Raw genomic sequence first — 21,044 nt, 5'->3', positions numbered from 1 at the left:
TGGGATCCCATTGGAGGTGGCGGAAGTTACGGAGAATAATATGTAGGACCCGGAGGCTGGTGGGGTGGTAGGTGAGGACCAGGGGAACCCTATTACTAGTGGGGTGGTGGGAGGATGGAGTAAGAGCAGATGTACGTGAAATGGGGGAGATGCGTTTAAGAGCAGAGTTGATAGTGGAGGAAGGGAAGCCCCTTTCTTTAAAAAATGAAGACATCTCCCTCGTCCTAGAATGAAAAGCCTCATCCTGAGAGCAGATGCGGCGGAGACGGAGGAATTGCGAGAAGGGGATGGCGTTTTTGCAAGAGACAGGGTGAGAAGAAGAATAGTCCAGATAGCTATAGTAGACATCAGTGGATAAGCTGTCTCCAGAGACAGAGACAGAAAGATCTAGAAAGGGGAGGGAGGTGTCGGAAATGGACCAGGTAAACTTGAGGGCAGGGTGAAAGTTGGAGGCAAAGTTAATAAAGTCAACGAGTTCTGCATGCGTGCAGGAAGCAGCGCCAATGCAGTCGTCGATGTAGCGAAGGAAAAGTGGGGGACAGATACCAGAATAGGCACGGAACATAGATTGTTCCACAAACCCAACAAAAAGGCAGGCATAGCTAGGACCCATATGGGTGCCCATAGCTACACCTTTAGTTTGGAGGAAATGGGAGGAGCAAAAGGAGAAATTATTAAGAGTAAGGACTAATTCCGCTGGACGGAGCAGAGTGGTGGTAGAGGGGAACTGATTAGGTCTGGAATCCAAAAAGAAGCGTAGAGCTTTGAGACCTTCCTGATGGGGGATGGAAGTATATAAGGACCTCACCAATCCTCTTGCATTTTTCATTTGGTTTTCATTTTTACATTCTCTCTTGCTCATGCACACACATCTCAAACACAGTTGCATGGACCCATGCGCACATATCAAGATTCAAGGTGGTTTCATGTCATTTCCAGTACAGAAGTGTGAAGGAGAACAAAACGATTGCTACTCTGGATTCAATGCAGTGTAAAAAAAACACGATAAGCATAAAAACACAATAACCGTAAGTATAAAAGCAATCCTATAAAACACAATGTACAATTCACTGTTATATATATAGACTGATTGTATGTACAAAAAGTGATGCTGGCTGATGTGTAGGTAATGGTGGCAGGGTATGGTGGGCTGGTTAATGGGTGAAGGTCAGAATCAGAATCAGGTTTATTATCACCGGTATGTGACGTGAAATTTGTTAACTTAACGGCAGCAGTTCAATACAATACATAGAGAAAAATAAATAAATAATAAATAAACAAATAAATCAATTACATATATTGAATAGATTTTTAAAAATGTGCAAAAACAGAAATACTGTATAATAAAAGACAAATGAGGTAGGATCCGAAGATTCAATGTCCATTTAGGAATCGGATGGCAGAGGGGAAGAAGCTGTTCCTGAATCACTGAGTGTGTGAAGCTGCTGATCATCCTGATGACTTGGGGGGAGTAACTCTGCCTTCTTGAGTAAATGCACAAACATTTAAATGTATATTCAAACAGAAACACATAAACAAATAAAATGGAGGACTATATAAGAGGAAAGTGATCTGGGAGCAGGTTTAAAAAGTCAGCACAATATCTTGGGCCGAAGGGCCTTTACTGTACTGCTCTATGTCCGATGTTAAATATACAAAGATACACAAAGGCACTTGCACAAATGCACACTCAGACATTAGCTTAGCCACACATACCTGCATGTACAGAACTAGCCTCATACAAAGACACATATGTAACCTGGTCCCAACACATGCTCACAAGCAGTCACATGCATGTATACATATAAACATGTATAATCTACTTCGTCATGTACTTGACATGGCAACACATAAACACATGCACTTGCGCACAGAAGGTACACAGAAGCAGATTATATACAGTACACTCAATGGCCACTTTATTAGGTTCACCACTACACCTGCTCGTAATTGCAAATATCTAATCAGCCAATCATGTGGCAGCAACTCTGTGCATAAAAGCATGCAGATATGGGGTTCGGTTGTTCTGACCAAACATCAGAATGGGGATGAAATGTGATCTGATCACTTTGATTGTGGAATGATTGTTGGTGCCAGATGGGGTGGTTTGAGTATCTCAGAAACTACTAATCTCCTGAGATTTTCATGCACAACAGTCTCTAGAGTTTACAGAAATGGTGCAAAAAACAAGTAACGTCCAGAGATTGGATGTTCTCGTCAGTGAACTACCTTTGTAATGAGAGATCAGAGGGGAATGACCAGATGGATTCAAGCTGAGAGGAGGGCGACAGTAACTCAAATAACCACTTGATACAACAGTGATGTGCAGAAGAGTATCTCTAAACCCACAACACATCAAACTTTGAAATGGATGGGCTACAGCAGGAGATGACCACGAACATACACTCAGTGGCCACTTTATTAAGTATAGGAGGTACAGTGGCCTCCTTATTAAGTAAGACATTTCATGAAATTTGTTGTTTTGTGACAAGACATAAAATATCATATTTTATGTCTTGTTACAAAACAACGAATTTCACGATATATCTGTGATAATAAACAGGATTCTGATGCTGACACTGAAACAGATTGTTTTCTCCCTTTCCCTTCCTCTCCAGGTCTTTATCTCTTGCTTTTCCTCTCTCTTTCTCTTGGTCTGTCTCTGTCTCTCCCATTCTCTCTCTTTCTGTTTCTCTCTCTCTCTTTCTCCCTTTAACACTCCCCCTTTCTTTCTCTCTTTCTCTCTCTCCCTCTTGATTTCTCCCTCACTCTCTCCCTCTCACTCTTCCTTTCCCCTCTCTATCTCTCTGTCTCTTTTTCTCTTTCTTTCTCTCTTTCTCTCTCCCTCACCTACTCTCTCTCAATTTCTCTCCCTTTCACTCTCTTTCTCCCAGCCTCTCTCTCACTCTCCCTCCCTCTCTCCTTCTCCCTCACTCTCTCCCTCTCAATCTTCCTCTCCCCCTCTCTCCCACACTTTCTCTCTCACTCTCTCTCCCTCTCGCTTTCTCCCTCACTCTCTCCCTCTCAATCTTCCTCTCCCCCTCTCTCCCACACTTTCTCTCTCACTCTCTCTCCCTCTCACTTTCTGTCTCCTTTTCTCCCTCTCTTTTATTGCTCTCTCTCTCTCGTTGCACTCTCTCTATCTCATCTCACGCTCTGATCTTTCCCTGTCTCTCCTCCTCCCCTCTCTCACATCTCTCTCACATCTCTCTCTCTCTCCCCCTCGCTCCGTTTCTATTATACATTATGCAATAAAATGCCTTTGAACCTGTAGTGAGGGCACCAGCCATACAGTAGTTTCTGAACAGCAGTGATAAGCGTGTGGTGACTGCGCTGGTGAATTGTGGGTAGGCTGCAGGAATGACAAGCTTTGACCTGCAGTTTTTGTCCTTCACTTGCCTGGCTTTCCTTCACTTTGACAGCCCCGGTGCATGTACAGCCCGCCGTTTATTGCTTAATTTGTCATCTGGGACAGATGGGCAGAACTGGTATAAAACAATCAGCCCTGCGATTGGGACTGCACTGCTGGCAGACAGTCACGGGAAGACATTGTGTGAACCGATGACGTATAATCTCTTGTTGCTTTAAAGAGTTATTTATTAGTACCAACTCTCCTCCCCTGTGTGTGTCTAGCCTGGAATGTAAATGTATGATTAGGAGGATAGAGGGAAGCGATAAACCTCTTTCCCAAGGAATAATAAACTCAATTCACAAAGACTTTAATGCAGATTGTAAAAGCTACCAGTTCTGTCTCATCTCATCTATTGTCAGCATACTCAGTCATGTCTTTGCCACCTCCAAGCAAGTCAATTTCATATTTGTCTTCACTGATCTCCCATTTTCCAGCCTTAAGGTCTCTGATGCTCATATCCAAGATCGCACTACTCGAACATAGAACATTCATATTCAAAGTTTAAAGTAAATTTTATTATCAGAATACATATATGAGACTATATACAATGCTGAGATTCATTTTCCTATGGGCATACTCAGCCAATCTACAGAATAGTAACTATAATAGGGTCAATGAAAGATCAGCCAGAATGCAAAAGACAACAAAAGGTGCAAATGCAAATATAAACAAATAGTAATAAATAACGAGAACATGAGATAATGGGATAAAGAGTCCTTAAAGTGAGACCTCTACTTTCGGGAACATCTCAATGAATGGGCAAGTCAGTGTGGTTATCGCCTTTTGTTCAAGAGCCTGATGGTTGAGAAGTAGAAACTGTTCTTGAACCTGATAGTGTGAGTCCTGAGGCTCCTGTACCTTCTACCTGATGGCAGCATGGGTGATGGGGGATCTCTGATGATAGATGCTGTTTTCCTCCAACAGGGTTTTATGTCGATTTTATCAATGGTTGGGAGGGATTTTCCTGTGATGTCAGACTATTAGTGTATCACATGTGTTGGTACTGACTTGCCAATGACAGGATGCTGATCTCTGGACTCACAGAGTCATATACCTAGGGGGTCACTGGCCCATATGCCTCTAGCCTGCATGAACCTCTGATCTCAGAACCTGCCAATGACTTGCTGACCTGGTGGGGGGCCACCAGACCTTGTCCTCTCTGCTCTTCATCCACAACGCTTGCCAGCCCAACATCTGTCCATGAATACCCTTTGTCGCACATCCATCTCACTAGCCTGCAAGTGTGGAGCAGCACATACAAAATGGTGCTGGAAGAACTCAGCAGGTCAGGCAGCAGCTATCAAAGGGAATGGACAGTCAATGCTTTCAGGGCAAGACCCTTCGTCGAGACTGGAAATGAAGTAGGTAGAAACCAGAAAAAGAAGATTGGTGTGGGGACAGAGTATCACCAACCAGATTGCACTCTTTCTTATCCTCCCCCACCTTATTACTCGACCATCCTCCCTCTTCCTTTTCAGTCCTGATGAAGGGTCTCAGCCCAAAACATCGACTGGTTATTCTCCTACATAGTTGCTTCCTGGCCTGCGGAGTTCCTCCAGCATTTTGTGGAGCATCCTGGTAAATCTCTTCTATATCCTCTTCAAAGCCTCCATATCCTCCCTAGAATTTGGGACCCAAAACTGAATGCACTTCATCCTGATCAGGCATCACCCTTTCAGTTGTTAATCTAGAGTCACGGAGACATACAGCACAGAGGCAAGGTCCTTCAGCCCATCAAATCTGTGCTTACCATTAGTCAGGTGCAGGAACAGTTATCGACCCTCAACCATCAGGCTCTTGAACCAAAAGGGATAACTTCACCCAACATGACTTGCACCAGCACTGAAATGCTCCCATAACTAATGGACACATTTTCAAGGACTGTTCATCTCATGTCCTCAATATTCATTTGCTTATTTATTTATTATTATTATTTCTTGTTTGTGTATTTGCAGTTTGTTGTCTTCTGTGCTCTGGTTGAATGTCCCAGTTGGATGGTCTTTCATTGATTCTGTTATATTTTATTGATTTATTGAGTATGCCCACAAGAAAATGAATTTTGGGGTTGCATATGGACACATATATGTACTTTGATAATAAAATTTACATTGAACTTTGAATTGGTATCTACTTTCCCCTGATTCTATCTCATTGTTTCTTCTCCAATTTTGTTTCTTTCTCTACAAACCCCCACCCCATCACCCCCTTCCCCACCAACCACACACTCACCCTGTGAATCTCCTCACCGGGCATCCCCCCCCCCCGCCCGCATCTGGTTCCGTCTGTCCTGTACTTCTCCCATGTTGGATCCCAATTTCACCTTCCTTATTTACCAGGTACAAGCAGTGGTAACCTTGGTGTCCCTGTTTATCTCCCACCAGCAGATGTCTCCAGCTTCACCCTCCATGTGCATGCTTCCTCTTATCACCCACCTGCTCCTCCCTCTCCCAATTCCACTCCTCTCCCTCCTCCACCTGAATCCATCTGTTCATCATCTATTATCCCTCTTTGGTCCACTTATCATTTACCAGCTCCTGCCCCACCCCTTTATACTGCTTTCCAGTCTACTCTCAGTCCTGAAGCAGGCTTTCAATCGAATCAAGTCAGATCAAATCAAGTTTAATTGCCATTCAAACCACACATGGATACAGCCAAATGAGACAGTGTTCCTCCGGGGCCAAGGTCCCGCAAATGGTTCCTGGCAGTCCAGCCTGTAATTCTGGCAATTTACCACTGGAGGGCAGCACCAATGGGAGAGGCACCCTCAAAGAGCCCGGATAGCACTCTACTGCGAGCCAACTGAAAGACCACCATTGCCTCTCCCTGCAATCTCCCCCACAGAAGTTGCTTGATGCACTGAGTATCGCTGCATATTCCAGAGTCTTGGAGAAATACATAGCATTCTTTACATTCCTAATGTTGTTAAGTTTCTATCTACATGTCCACAAGTCACTTCATACTGCATGCAAACCACCCAAGCGGCCTCTGTGAATGGTCGGGAATATTTGGACTGGGTTGTATCACTGCCTGGTTCTATCATGGCCACAACCCACACCACCATCGTGAATGTCTCCAAAGGGAAGCATCCATCAATAAGGACCCTCAGCATCCAGGACATGCCCTCTTATCACTACTACCAGCAGGTAAGAGGTATAAGGAGTCTAAAAACCCACACTCAACATAATAGGAACAGCTTCTTCCCCTCCATCATCAGATTTCAGATTTCAGATTTCATTAACCTATGGACACAACTTCATTCTCCTCTCTTCTCCAATCAGATTCCTTCTTCTCCAGCCCTTGACCTTTCCCACCCACCTGGCTTCACCAATCACCTTCCAGCTAGTCTCCTTCCCCTCCCCCCACCATTTCTTTCTGGCACCTTCCCCCTTCCTTCTCAGTCTTGAAGAAGGATCTCAGCCCGAAACATCGACTGTTTCCATAGATGCTGCCTGCCCTGTTGAGTTGCTCCAGCATTTTGTCTGCGTAGCTTTCACTGATGGTGGGAGGAGAGAGAGCAGCGCGCCGTGCGTGCGAGCCCTCTGGTGAAAAATGATATCATATCCGTTAAAGAGGGGCCGTGGACAATTCTGATTTGATGGAGACTGGACGTGAAAGCACAGAGGAACATCTGGAGAAATTTCTGAAACGTTTGTTTGCCACTGTCGTTACTGTGCAATCATGAATCTTCCGGAGGGAAGGCCTCAAAATCCCCGGCTTTGCCTGCTGTTGGCAACTGAGATTGAGGTCGAATCGTTCGGATAGAGATGGTGCTCGGTACTCGGTGTCGGAGAGCTGATTCGGAGGCTCGAAGTTTTCAGACGACTCAGAGTCGACTGTGGTGGGGCATGGCAGGGAGAGTTTTTCTTCCTTCTCCCGTCTGCGTGAGATGTGGGACATTTAAGAGACTTTGAACTTTTTACTGTGCTCATGGACTTCTTCATCAAGTTATGGTATTGTTGCCCTGTTGTAACTATATGTTATAATTATGTGGTTTTGTCAGTTTTTTCAGTCTTGATCTGTCCTGTGTTTTGTGATATCACACCGGAGGAAATATTGTATCATTTCATAATGCATGCATTACTAAATGACAATAAAAGAGGACTGCGTGTCTTCATAATCTAATCTAATCTAATTTAGTTATTTTAAAATATATTTCTTATTATAACGTAGTAATTTTTTAAGTATTGCACTGTACTGCTGCCATAAAACCACAAAGTTTAATGATACAGGCCAGTGATAAAAGAGCTGTTTCTGATTGATTCTAAATCAACAGACGTGTGCCTAAGATTCTGAGACTCCAGTAGCTTGAATGTAATCTGACAATGTATAAACAGTAATCAGGGAGGAGCTCAATAGGTTGAGCAGCATCTGTGAAATCAAAGAACTTGTTGATATTGTGGATCAAGGCTCTACCTCAGCACCAGCCTTCTGCAAGTCCTGGCGTAGGGTTTCAACCCGAAATGCTGACAATTCCATCAATGGTGAGATAGAGAAGCAGAAATAGGCCCTTTGGCCCATCAAGTCTGTTTCACCATTGCTTCACGCCTAATAATTCCGCACCTCCCACAGATGCTGCTCGACCTGCTGAGTTCCTACAGCAGATTACATGTTGCTCCAGATTCTAGCATCTGCAATCTCTTTGGTCTCCATCAGTATTAAAAAGAGTCACGGTTTTAGATACATAAACATTCTGTTCTATAAAGGCAAATATCAGCACTATTAACATTCTGGCCTGTCAGTTGAGTCATCAAAGGTTCACATTATCGAACTGTACAACTCTGAACTTCTTCTTCTTGTCTTAATACACAATCTAGTCACTTTGGTACATGGAGAATTACCCATTCACAGTAAAATCCTGATTTACAATCCTCACTCATGAACTCACCATTATCTTTTTAAATACAAGTCTATCATATAAAGCATTTTCCTCCTTTAATAAAAATCTCTCCTCCCATTGGTGAATGTGGTACTAACAATGATTTTCATTTACTTACTGCCCATTACGCCACTGGCGTTAAGAGCAGCCATGAAGATCCTCCATCTCTGGCGGTGTTCGGGGCTTCCTTCATCATGCTCAGTTTTCACTACTGTCAGTCATGCAAGCCCCGGGTGGGGACTCAGGAATACTGTTACACTCAGATGTAGAGGGATTCTTCATTGCTGTTTCCGTAACAATTTTGTTTGACCAGTCAGGGTTGTTAGCCCTGGGCTGAGCCCTCGAACTTGGAGGACCAGTGGACCATTGTTAGTCTGGCCTCTACCCTTTGAACTGTTTGGTATGGATGACCCTATAAAGCCCCGACTCCAGAGAAAATAGTTCTGTGCGTCATTGAGGCATACAAACCTCCAAACCCAATGATGAAATTGTGGAACAATGGCTTTGCCAATCCTTTCTCGACTGAAACAATTTCTCCTATTGAAATGTTTTTGCTTCCCTTTTGTGAATGGGCTTTACTGTCTTCATCAGGCTTCATTCTTTTTGACAGGCTATGCTTTGCGGAGATGACAGGGTTTTATTGAGTGATACCCTATTAAGGCGAAGTAGAGGAGACAAAGCTGATTAAAGAATTAATCACTTAGTTGATGGGATGACAAGAGGGCAGTACTTTCATCTCTCAGTGAAAATAAGTCCAGGCAAACTCGATGGACTAAAAGCTTTACAGGCTGTGAGATTCCAAAGCAAAATCTCTCTCCCTCTCCCTCTCTCTCTCTCTCTCTCTCTCTATATATATATATATAAACTATTAATGAATAATCCAGCAATGCTGAGATTTTATAAGGCATTGGTCAGACCACAATCATGAGCAGTTTTAGGACCCTAATCTAAGAAAGGATGTGCTGGCATTGGAGAGGATCCAGAAGAGATTCACAAAAATTATTCTAGGAATGAAAGGATTAAGGTATATGGAGCATTTGATGGTTCTGGGTTTATACTCACTAGGATTTAGAAGAATGAGGGGGATCTCTTTGAAACCTGCCAAATACTGAAAGTCCTTGTGGATATGGAGAGGATGTTTCTTATAGGACCAAAGGGCACAGCCTCAAAGTAGAAAGATGCCCTTTTAGAATAGAGATGAGAAGAAATTTCTTTAGCCAGGGATATTGAATCTGTGGAATTCATTGCCACAGACACTGGAGGCCAGTTCATTCGGTATATTTAAAGCAGAAGTTGATAGGTTTTTGATTTGTAGGGGCATCAAAGGTTATGGAGAGAAGGCAGGAGAATGCCGTCGAGGGGATAATAACTCAGCAATAATGGAATGGTGGAGCAGACTCAATGGACTGAATGGCCTCATTCTGCTCCTGTCTTTCATGGCCTTACGGCATATCACTTAAAAGAATAATGGACGATGGACATTGGTTGACCAGAACATTGCAAGCTCCTTTCTAACCTTTCCTGGGCACCACAGTAAAGTAGCATCATTTTACAGCACCAGTGGACATCAGTCGGAGTTCAAGACCTGCCACTGCCTCTGAGGAGTTTGTACGTTCTCTCCGTGACGTCATGGGTTTCCTCAGGATACTCCAGTTTCCTCCCACAATCCAAAGGGTTAGGGTTAGTAAGCTGTGGGTTTACTATATTGGTGTTGGAAGTGTGGTGACACTTGCACACCGTTCGCTGATTTGATTTGATGCAAGAACTCGATGGGTCAAATGACCTTGTTCTGCTCCTAGATCTTATGATCTTAAAATGATGTATTTTGCTGTCTATTTTGATGTTTTGATGTACATGTGACAAAGAACTCTAATGACTCTACCTCCAATGATCTGTGGTCCACTGCATCCAGATGCTATGTCCGATGCTTGAGGTAATTTAGAAATTAGGACGGGTCTTTCAAGAGTGGAACTAGGATAGCAGCACGTCACCATCTTGATTTTCCCTTGTGGTCCAGAATAAACCATACATTTCCAGCTGGGGATGTACTGGGTTTCGGTCCAAGCTACCTGTGATGAGATTTTATCACAATCCAGCAAGAGGTGAGTTGAAAACTTCAGGATTATTGAATAACAGGTTCATAACTTGCCTGACGGAGCCACAAGAGACTCCAGATATGGGAATCCGAAGCAATAGCCTATCTGCTGGAGGATATCAATATGTTTGGTACCAACTATCAGGTCAATGGACTGAAGAAGAGTCTCAATCTGAAATATTCACTGTCCATTTCCCTCCATAGATGCTGCCTGACTCAAGGGTCAAGGGTCAATGTGTACCATATACATTTACATGTATTAGGAATTAGCCTGATATTCCTCTTTTGCACCATCTATTTTCGTGGCTTATAATAATTTTTAAGTCTTGCTGCTGCAAAACAACAAATTTCCTGACATTTGGTAATGAATAAACCTGATTTTGATTCTGATTCTAAACTTCCCCACCATCTTATGTGCAGCTCCTAATTTGTTAAGTTGGGATTTGAACTTAAAAGGTGAAATAATCACAAAACATTCCTATCTACAGTTCTGCTGAAGGGTCTTGGCCAGAAAAATTGACTGTTTATTGCTCTCCGTAGGTGCTGCCCGACCTGCTGAGTTCCTCCAGCATTTAGTGTGTGCTGCTGTGGATTTCCAGTGCCTGCAGAATTTCCTGTGTTTATTATCTTCCATCTTATGCTTGATTGCCATCAATACACATTGCAATGAGTAATTAATTATGATTTAAGATGAAACAGTGAGTAGATTCGTTTGATGAATGTTACAGCCTTGCACTGACAGGAGTTCAATGATGACCCAAATGCAGAGGGAGAGACGCAGACACAGATTGAGCAGATCTCTGAGTTTTAATAAGACCTGTTCAGAAACAAAGGAAAATCAAAAATGTTAGGCCAAAAGCACTGCTAACTAAAAAATCTCAAACCACAAACTAATGTCCTTACTGCGGCTCGAAAGCAGTAACTCAGAACTAAATTAATACTGCTCCTTTAATAGTGTCTATCTAAATCACTAATCTTCTTTCCTGGAGCATGGACAAAGGTATGCAGAAAGCATTGTCATTGTGTACTTCAATCAAGACTTGACAAGACTGAAACAAAAGGAAAGGAGTTAAATACAATTACAAAGAAACCCTAGCTGGCTGCAATGTGTGCATTATCATGTGCGTGATTGCTGTCTTCTTTCAGCTGCCCGCCTGAGAGAGTGCCCAGACTCTATGGCAGTGCACATATTCTTCAGTCGCCACTGGAGTGCTTGCTATTCTCACCCACTGTCCCCATTCACAAACTAACTCCTTTAATTGTACTGACTTCAACCAATTACAATTGCTAAATGTAGGGGAGAAAATTACATCAAAGACCTTTGACTTAAATATACTTATCCCTTTATTTAACTTTGAAATAAAGATTATGGGCTATAGAAGATTAAGGACTGCTCTAATTGAGAGGATTAAAGGATATGTTGGAGTGCGTAAGGAAACCACCCAACAAGACCTTTTAGCATTTTGTGCACATTTCCATGAACATATCATGGCCCCAGGCTTCATGATCAATGGATAGACAGCTGGAATTTGCACCTTTAACTGGAATCAGAATGGTAAACAAACACCGAAGACCAAATTGCATGACCGATTCAGACAACCGAACTCATTGGGTTAGACCATAAGATCATAAGACTATAAGACACAGGAACAGAATTAGGCCATTTGGCCCATCGATATTGCTCTGCCCTTCAATCATGGCTGATTTATTATCCCTCTCAACCCCATTTTCCTGTCTTCTTCCTGCAACCTTTGACGTCCTGACTAATCAAGAACCTATCAACCTCTGCTTTAAATATACCCAATGACTTGGCCTCCACAGCCATTCATGGCAATAAATTCCACAGATCCACCACCATCTAGCTCAAGAAATTTCTCCTTATCTCTGTTCTAAAGATTATCCCTCTGATTCTGACTCTTCTACCTGTAACCTTTGACACCCTTATCAATCAACTTCCTATCAATCTCCGATTTCACTATACCTTCTGTGCCACCCTCAGCATTCTTAAATTTCTGGCGTACTGTTGGTGTCTTTCATCGTGAAGACTGATGCAAAATACCTACTGAGTTCACCCGCCATTCCTTTGTCCCCCATTACTACCTCTCCAGCATCAATTTCCAGCAGTCAAATATTCACTCTCAACTCTCTTTTACTATTTGTATATCTTGACTTCCCACAGTATCCCATTACAGAGTACAGAGTCAGGAAAAATAATCTTTTGTATTGGGATGGAATTAATACTCCCACATTTACAATAGTAAATTTCACAAGAACAGAAGAAAATAAGAGGAGGAGTGGAGCATTAGACCCTTCAAGCATGTCTGGCCATTCAATCATTATTTTAATTTTATTTGGAGATGCAACATGGCAACAGGACCCTTCTAGGAACATACCGCCCAATCAGACCCTACCAACCAATACGTCTTTGGGCTGTGGAAGGAAACCAGAGCACCTGGAAGAAACCCACGTGGTCACAGGGAGAATGTACAAACTCCTTACAGGCAGCAGCGGAAATCAAACACCGATCTGTGATCACTGGTGCTGTAAATCGATGTGCCAACCACCATGCTACCATGCCACCTCAAACCTCAATATTTGATTCTCAGTCACCATCAATACATGATGGTTGTTTGCAACAGATCAGAAAGAACAAAGGGTGACACAATGATTGACATATGCTCAGTTTCGTAGTTCAGACAATAGACAATAGGTGCAGGAGTAGGCCATTCAGCCTTTCGAGCCAGCACCACCATTCACTGTGATCATCCACAATCAGTACCCTTTTCCTGCCTTCTCCCCATATCCCTTCACTCTGCTATCTTTAAGAGATCTATCTAGCTCTTTATTGAAAGAATCCAGAGAATTGGCCTCCACTGCCTTCTGAGGCAGAGCATTCCACAGATCCACAACCCTCTGTGTGAAAAAGTTTTTCCTCAACTCCGTTCTAAATTGTCTTCCCCTTATTCCTAAAATGTGGCATAAAATTTTGCTGGAAGTGCTGTGTTAAGAAGGCAATATATGCATCATCTGTGCCATGCTATCTTCTCACAGCTACCATTGGGCAGGAGGTACAGAAGCCTGAAGTCCCACACCATCAGGTTCAAGAACAGCTATTTCCCTTTCGCTGTTTGGTTCTTGAGCCAACCTGGGCAAGCCTAATCACTGCAGTTTAGCAACACTGTCACTACTTTAACCACCACTATGGACTTTGTTTCTTTTGTCTGCTTTAATGGTGTTCTTTTTTGTATAATTTTAATTGTTGTCAATTTATATCTTTTTGTGAATCTGAGTATCTGATGCTATGTGCCTATGATGACGTTGCAAAGGCATTTTAAAACAGGAACAATAAATAGCACCAGCCGCCAGGTACGTTGAGGTGAGCTGTTGACCACAGGCCCGCCCCACCCCCTCTGGAGTGCCACACTGTCCCCACCTGAGGGTTCAGCCATCCCAGTAAACCCAGAGTCCACAACAAAGTCCAGGAGTCCGAATGGTGGTCAACACTGCCATCTGTGGTGCTGGGGGGGTGTCTCGAGCCCCTCTCAGGGGAGGCACGGTTTAGTGAGGCAAGAGGCAGGGCACCAGGACTGTCACTTCCTTCCTTCAGCCTTGCTGGGCTGGGGGTGGCCAAGGGCCGATGCAGTATAACCCAAGCTAAAATGTAACAACAAATGAACTTGAACATCCCACCATATTCCCACAAATGCATTTTAAAACTAGAACAATAAATAGCACTGGCCACCAGGAATGCTGGGGTGAGCTGTCGACCGCACTCCCCCGGAGTGCCACAGTGCTTTGAACTTTGAGGTTCACCCTTCATTAATACATTGCTCTTTATGCATTTCTTATATTGCAAGATAAAAAGGTCTCAGTTTGTCTGTGAAGCGACTTTCGAATGTCTTGAGGACTAGAATATCTTTCTTTCTGTTTAAATAGTTCTCTAAAAATGTGAGTCTTTTCCTCTTCAGTCTGTGGTGACAAACAGCTTGCTAGAATGCCCTATTATTAAGCGGGTCACCGTAAAAATCAAAGTAATTCTGAAGCTGAGGAATGATAGTGGAGAATAATAGCTTGCTTTATGAGATTCTTGTAAAGGACATGATAAGACTGAAGTATGAACTTCGCCCGATGCACAGTGTCCTGAGAAGATATCAGCAGGTCCATTACCTCAGTAGTGGATGGATTATACTCCAGAGATGGCTTCTGCAGATAATGTCCCTTCTTCCAATGAAGCTGCTATTTGATGTGAGAAATTAGAGAGAGTTTTAGCTGCTCGTTTGCAAGGTCATATCAAAGCACTGACAGGTGATTGATAGGAACTGCGAGGCGGTGGGATTTTATACATTTTCTTTTTAAATATGGGCAATATTGGTTAGGTTACTGGGCTGTTATCCAGAAAGGCAGCCTATTGATCTTTAGGGATGAGTTCAGATCTAACAATTGCAACTGGGGAATTTGAGTTCAAGCGTTTACATTAATCTAGAATCAATAAGTCAACCTCAGTAATGCTGATCAGCAGATATTGTAACACGGTTTCTTGTGCACTAATGACCTTCAGGAGAAGAAATAGAACATAGATTATAGAACATAGAGCATTACTGCACAGTGCAGGCTTTTCAGCCTATGATGTTGTGCCAACTCTTTCATCTCCTCCAACATCAATCTACCATCTTAACTGAATTTTACAGGAGCACCATTGAGAGCATCCCTGACAAGCTGCGTCTCCATCCAGGACAGGAGTCATTGAGCATCGGACTGGAAGTCTCTACAAAGGGCAGTGAGAATGGCTGAGAGGATCATAGTGGTCTCCCTACCATCCATCGAGGACATTTATCAGGAGCGCTGCATACGCAGGGCCCTGAGTATTATCAAGGATCCCGCCCATCCATCCAACATCCACTCTGATTTTCTACCATTGTGTTGAATACTCCGATGTATACAAACAAGGCAGTGAAAAAGGCGAATGGTATGCTGGCATTTATAGCAAGAGGATTCGAGTACAGGAGCAGGGAGGTACTACTGCAGTTGTTCAAGGCCTTGGTGAGACCACACCTGGAGTATTGTGTGCAGTTTTGGTCCCCTAATCTGAGGAAAGACATCCTTGCCATAGAGGGAGTACAAAGAAGGTTCACCAGATTGATTCCTGGGATGGCAGGACTTTCATATGATGAAAGACTGGATGAACTAGGCTTGTACTCGTTGGAATTTAGAAGATTGAGGGGGGATCTGATTGAAACGTATAAAATCCTAAAGGGATTGGACAGGCTAGATGCAGGAAGATTGTTCCCGATGTTGGGGAAGTCCAGAATGAGGGGTCACGGTTTGAGGATAAAGGCGAAGCCTTTTAGGACTGAGATTAAGAAAAACTTCTTCACACAGAGAGTGGTGAATCTGTGGAATTCTCTGCCACAGGAAACAGTTGAGGCCGGTTCATTGGCTATATTTAAGAGGGAGTTAGATATGGCCCTTGTGGCTACGGGGATCAGGGGGTATGGAGGGAAGGCTGGTGCAGGGTTCTGAGTTGGATGATCAGCCATGATCATAATAAATGACAGTGCAGGCTCGAAGGGCCGATTGGCCTACTCCTGCACCTAGTTTCTATGTTTCTATGTTTCTATGTTAAAGGGATTGGACAGGCTAGATGCAGGAAGATTGTTCCTGATGTTGGGGAAGTCCAGAACGAGGGGTCACGGTTTGAGGATAAAGGCGAAGCCTTTTAGGACTGAGATTAGGAAAAACTTCTTCACACAGAGAGTGGTGAATCTGTGGAATTCTCTGCCACAGGAAACAGTTGAGGCCAGTTCATTGGCTATATTTAAGAGGGAGTTAGATATGACCCTTGTGGCTAGGGGGATCAGAGGGTATGGAGGGAAGGCTGGTGCAGGGTTCTGAGTTGGATGATCAGCCATAATCATAATAAATGGTGGTGCAGGCTTGAAGGGCCGAATGGCCTACTCCTGCACCTGTTTTCTATGTTTCTGTGTTTCTAAGAACGGTTGGAATTCATTGAGGAGATTACAAGTAGGATAGATAAAGGGCATGCAGTGGATGTTGTATATTTGGACTTCCAGAAGGCCTTTGACAAGATGCCACACATGAGGCTGATTCCCAATGTAAGAGCCCATGGTATTACAGGAAAGTTACTGGCATGGTTAGAGCATTGGCTGATTGGTAGGAGGCAGTGAGTGGGAATAAAAAGATCCTTGTCTGGTTTGCTGCCAATAACTAATGGTGTTCTGCACAGGTTGTTGTTGGGACTGCTTCTTTTTATTCTGTATATTAATAATTTAGTTGATGGAATAGATGGCTTTGATGCAAAGTTTGCAGATGGTGGGAGGAGAGAGAAGCAGCGCGCCATGCGTGCGCAGCCCTCCGGTGAAAAATGATATCGTATCCGTTAAATAGAGGCCGTGGACAATTCTGATTTGATGGAAACTGACGTGAAAGCACAGAGGAATATCTGGAGAAATTTCTGAAACACCAGTTCGCTGCTGTTGTTACTGTGTGGTCAGGAATCTTCCGGAGGGAAGGCCTCAAAATCCCTGGCCTTGCCTGCTGTTGGCGACTGAGATTGAGGTCGAATTGTTCAGACAGATATGGCGCTCAATACTCGGTGTCAGAGAGCTGATCGGAGGCTCAAAGTTTTCGGATGACTCGGAGTCGGACTGTGGTCGGCATGGCAGGGAGAGTTTTTCTTCCTTCTCCCGTCTGCGTGAGATGTGGGACATCTGAGAAACTTTGAACTTTTTACTGTGCTCATGGACTTCTTCATCAAGTTATGGTATTGTTGCACTGTTGTAACTATATGTTATAATTATGTGGTTTTGTTAGTTTTTTCAGTCTTGGTAAATCCTGTGTTTTGTGATATCACACTGGAGGAAATATTGTATCATTTCTTAATGCATGCATTAGTAAATGACAATAAAAGAGGACTGCGTGTCTTCATAATCTAATATAAAGACTGGTGGAGGGACAGGTAGTTTTGAGGAAACAGGTAGTCTTCAGAAGGACTTAGACAGATTAGGAGAATGGGCAAGAAAGTGGCAAATGAAATACAGTGTTGGAAAATGCATGGTCATGAACTTTGGTAGTAGAAATAAATGTGCAGACTATTGAAATGAATAGAATTTAATTGACTTTATTATTTACATACTTCACATACACGAGGAGTAAAAATCTTTACGTTATGTCTCCCTCTAAATGAGCAATGATTTTTACTCCTGATTTGATGCCATTCTTTACTAGCAGACCTATGTCACCCCCTCTACCTACCTTCCTATCCTTCCGATGCTACAGGTAACCTTGGACATTCAGTGCAAAATTATAACCAACGTTCAGTGATGGTTCAGAGATGGCCACAATATCATACTTGACAATCTGTAATAGCTCGACATCTTATTTCCTATATTCTGTGCATTGAGATACAACACTTAGAGTACTGTATTTTCTACCCATTTTGATTCTACATCCCTATTGCACTGACAATCACCCTGCTGGCTGCAATTTTGTCCTATTGTCTGTCAGTTCTTCCTAACACTCTGACTGCATGCTATCTTTGCCTTTTTACCATCCATGCAATTCTATCCTGAGTCCCTTCATTCTAGTTCCCACCCCCCTGCCAAATTAGTCTAAACCCTGCCCACCAGCTCTAACAAACCTGCCAGTGAGAATATCAGTTCCGCTTGGGTTCAGGTTCAACCCATCCCTTTTGTTCAGGTCATACCTCCCCCAGAAGAGATCCCAATGATCCAAGAACCTGAAGCCCTGGCCCCTGCACCAGCTTCTCAGCCACACATTTATCTGCCAAATCATTCTGTTTCTATTCTCGCTAGCACGTGGGACAGTTACCAGTCCAGAAATTGCTATCCTGAAGGTCCTGTTTCTCAGCTTTCTGCCTAGCTCTCTAAGTTCTCTCTTCAGGACCTCATTGTTTTTCCTTCCTATGTCATTGGTACAAATACGTATCAACACATCTGGCTGATCTCCCTCCCGCTCTAAAATGCTGTGGATGTGATCTGAGATGTCCCTGACCCTGGCACCTGGGCGTCGAGCAGAAATGTGCCAATGTAGCATGGTGGATTGCTAGGCGTTATTACATCTCGGGGCATGCTAGAGTTTGGAGTTCAGTTCTGGCGCTGTTTGTAAGGAGCCTCTGTAGGTCCTCCTCGTAGAATGCATGGGTTATCTCTGGGGCCTCCAGTCTCCTCCCACAGTTGAAAGACGTACCAGGTAGGTTAATTGGTCATTGTAAACTGTAATGTGATTAGGTTGGGATTAATTAGATTTACCAGTGGTTGCTGGGGTGGCGCGCTCAAAGTGCCAGAAGGGCCAACTTTGAGCTATATCACTAAATATATAAGTAAACTTGCTGGTTTTAACCACTGCTGGAGGTGCACATGACTCCAGTCCACAATATGGTTGAAACAGCTTGCTTGTGGGATAGTCGAAAATCAGGAGAACATTAAGAGGTGGCCTTGGAGTGACATCCACATGCCATGTATTAATGAATAAGCTGAGTGAGAATTAAAGTTTCAGAATAAGAATCAGATTTATTATCCATTCCCATTCTGACATGTCTATCCACGGCCTCCTCTACTGTCAAGATGAAGCCACACTCAGGTTGGAGGAACAACACCTTATATTCCGTCTGGGTGTCCTCCAACCTGATGGCATGAACATTGATTTCTCCAACTTCCGTTAATGTCCTACCTCCCCTTCTTACCCCATCCATTATTTACTTATTTATTTATCTATCTATCTTTCTCTCTCTCTCTCCTTTTTCTCCCTCTGTCCCTCTCACTATACCCCTTGTCCATCCTCTGGGCTTCCCCCCTCCCCTTTCTTTCTCCCTGGGCCTCCCGTCCCATGATCCTCTCCCTTCTCCAGCCTTGTATCCCTTTTGCCAATCAACTGTCCAGCTCTTGGCTCCATCCCTCCCCCCCCCCGTCTTCTCCTATCATTTCAGATCTCCCCCTCCCCTTCCCACTTTTAAATCTCTTACTAGCTCTTCCTTCAGTTAGTCCTGATGAAGGGTCTTGGCCTGAAACGTCGACTGTACCTCTTCCTGTAGATGCTGACTGGCCTGCTGCGTTCTCCAGTATTTTTTGTGTGTTGCTTGAAATTCCAGCATCTGCAGATTTCCTCGTATTATATTTATTATTACTGATTTACATGAATTGAAACGTGCTGTTTGGTGGCAGTGTGGAGACCGCAGCACTGCTATGACATACAAAAACAAATGAACAGTACAAAGAATAAACAAATAATAAGGTCGTTTTCATGGGTTCATAAATCTGATGGCAGAGGGGAAGGAGCTGTTTCTGAATCGATGAGTGCGGGTCTTCAAGATCTTGTACCTCAGACAATAGTGACAAGAAAAGGGCATCTGCTGGATGGCAAAGTTCTTCAGTGATGGATGTCACCTTCTTCAGACAATGCACCTTGAAGATGTCTTCAATGGCAGTGAGGGTTGCGCCTGTGATGGAGCTGGCTGAGCCTATGGCCCTCTAACTTCTCGCAACCCTGTGCATTGCAGCCTTAATCCTCGACTGTGATGCAACTAGACAAAATGCAGTGCACAGACGCAGGTACAAATGTTGGAAATCTTGAGTAAGACCTGCACATTGCAGGAGGAATTCTTGGGATCAGGCAGCATTTAAGGAAGGAGATGAACAGTTAACATTTTGGGCCAAGACCCTTCATTATGAAAGGACTCAGCCTGAAATATTGACTATTCATTTCCCTCCATTGCTGCCGCCTGATCTTCGAGTTCCTCTAGCATTTTATGAATGCTGTCCACCGTACATCTGTACAAAATTTGTAAGTCTTTGGGTGAAGTACCAAATTTCTCTATGGCTGCCCCCCAGAAAATTAAAATTGATCAGAATAAAATTAGAAAAAAAAAGAAAAAAATGTTTGGATTTCTATTGTGAGCTTCAAATTTCCCCAAGCTTATTAAATTTGTGAATCATTTGAGGAGTCTGTTCTATAATATAGGGAACATAGGAACCAACTGTGCACAGCAAAATCCCACTAACCTCAGTAGGACAACCGCTAGATATTCTGTCTACTCCAACCTGACATCATCCACATCAATTACTCTAAGCTCCAATAATTTCTCCCTTTTTTCATTCCTTATTCTGGTTCCCTTCATCTCCTCACCTGCCCATCACTTCCCTCTAGCTCCCCTTTTCTTTTCCTTTTCTCCCATGGCCAATTTCCCTGTCCTATCAGATTCCTTCTTCTTCAGCCCTTCACTGTTTAGCACCCACTACTTCCCAGCTTCTCAATTCATCCCCCGTTTCGCTACTCACTTTCCCTTCCCTTCACCTGGTCTCAAGTATCACCTGCCATTTTGAACACCTTTCCCTCCTCCCAGCTTATTCTGACTTCTTTTCTCTTCCTGCCCAGTCTTGATGAAGGGTCTCGGCCTGAGACATTGACTCTTTATTTCTTTCCATGGAGCCTGCCTGACCTGCTGAGTTCCAATCACAAACAAGAGAAAAACTGCAGATGCTGGAAATCCAAGCAACACACACAAAATTCTGGGGAAACTCAGCAGGCCGGGCAGCATCTATGGAAAAGAGTGCAGTCGACGTTTCAAGCGGAAACCCTTCAGCAGGACTGGAGAAAAAAAGATGAGGAATCGGAGGTAGAAGGTG

Source organism: Mobula hypostoma, chromosome 7 (assembly GCF_963921235.1).
Source record: "Mobula hypostoma chromosome 7, sMobHyp1.1, whole genome shotgun sequence".
Classification (NCBI taxonomy): Eukaryota; Metazoa; Chordata; class Chondrichthyes; order Myliobatiformes; family Myliobatidae; genus Mobula; species Mobula hypostoma.
This window is presented reverse-complemented; position numbering follows the sequence as displayed.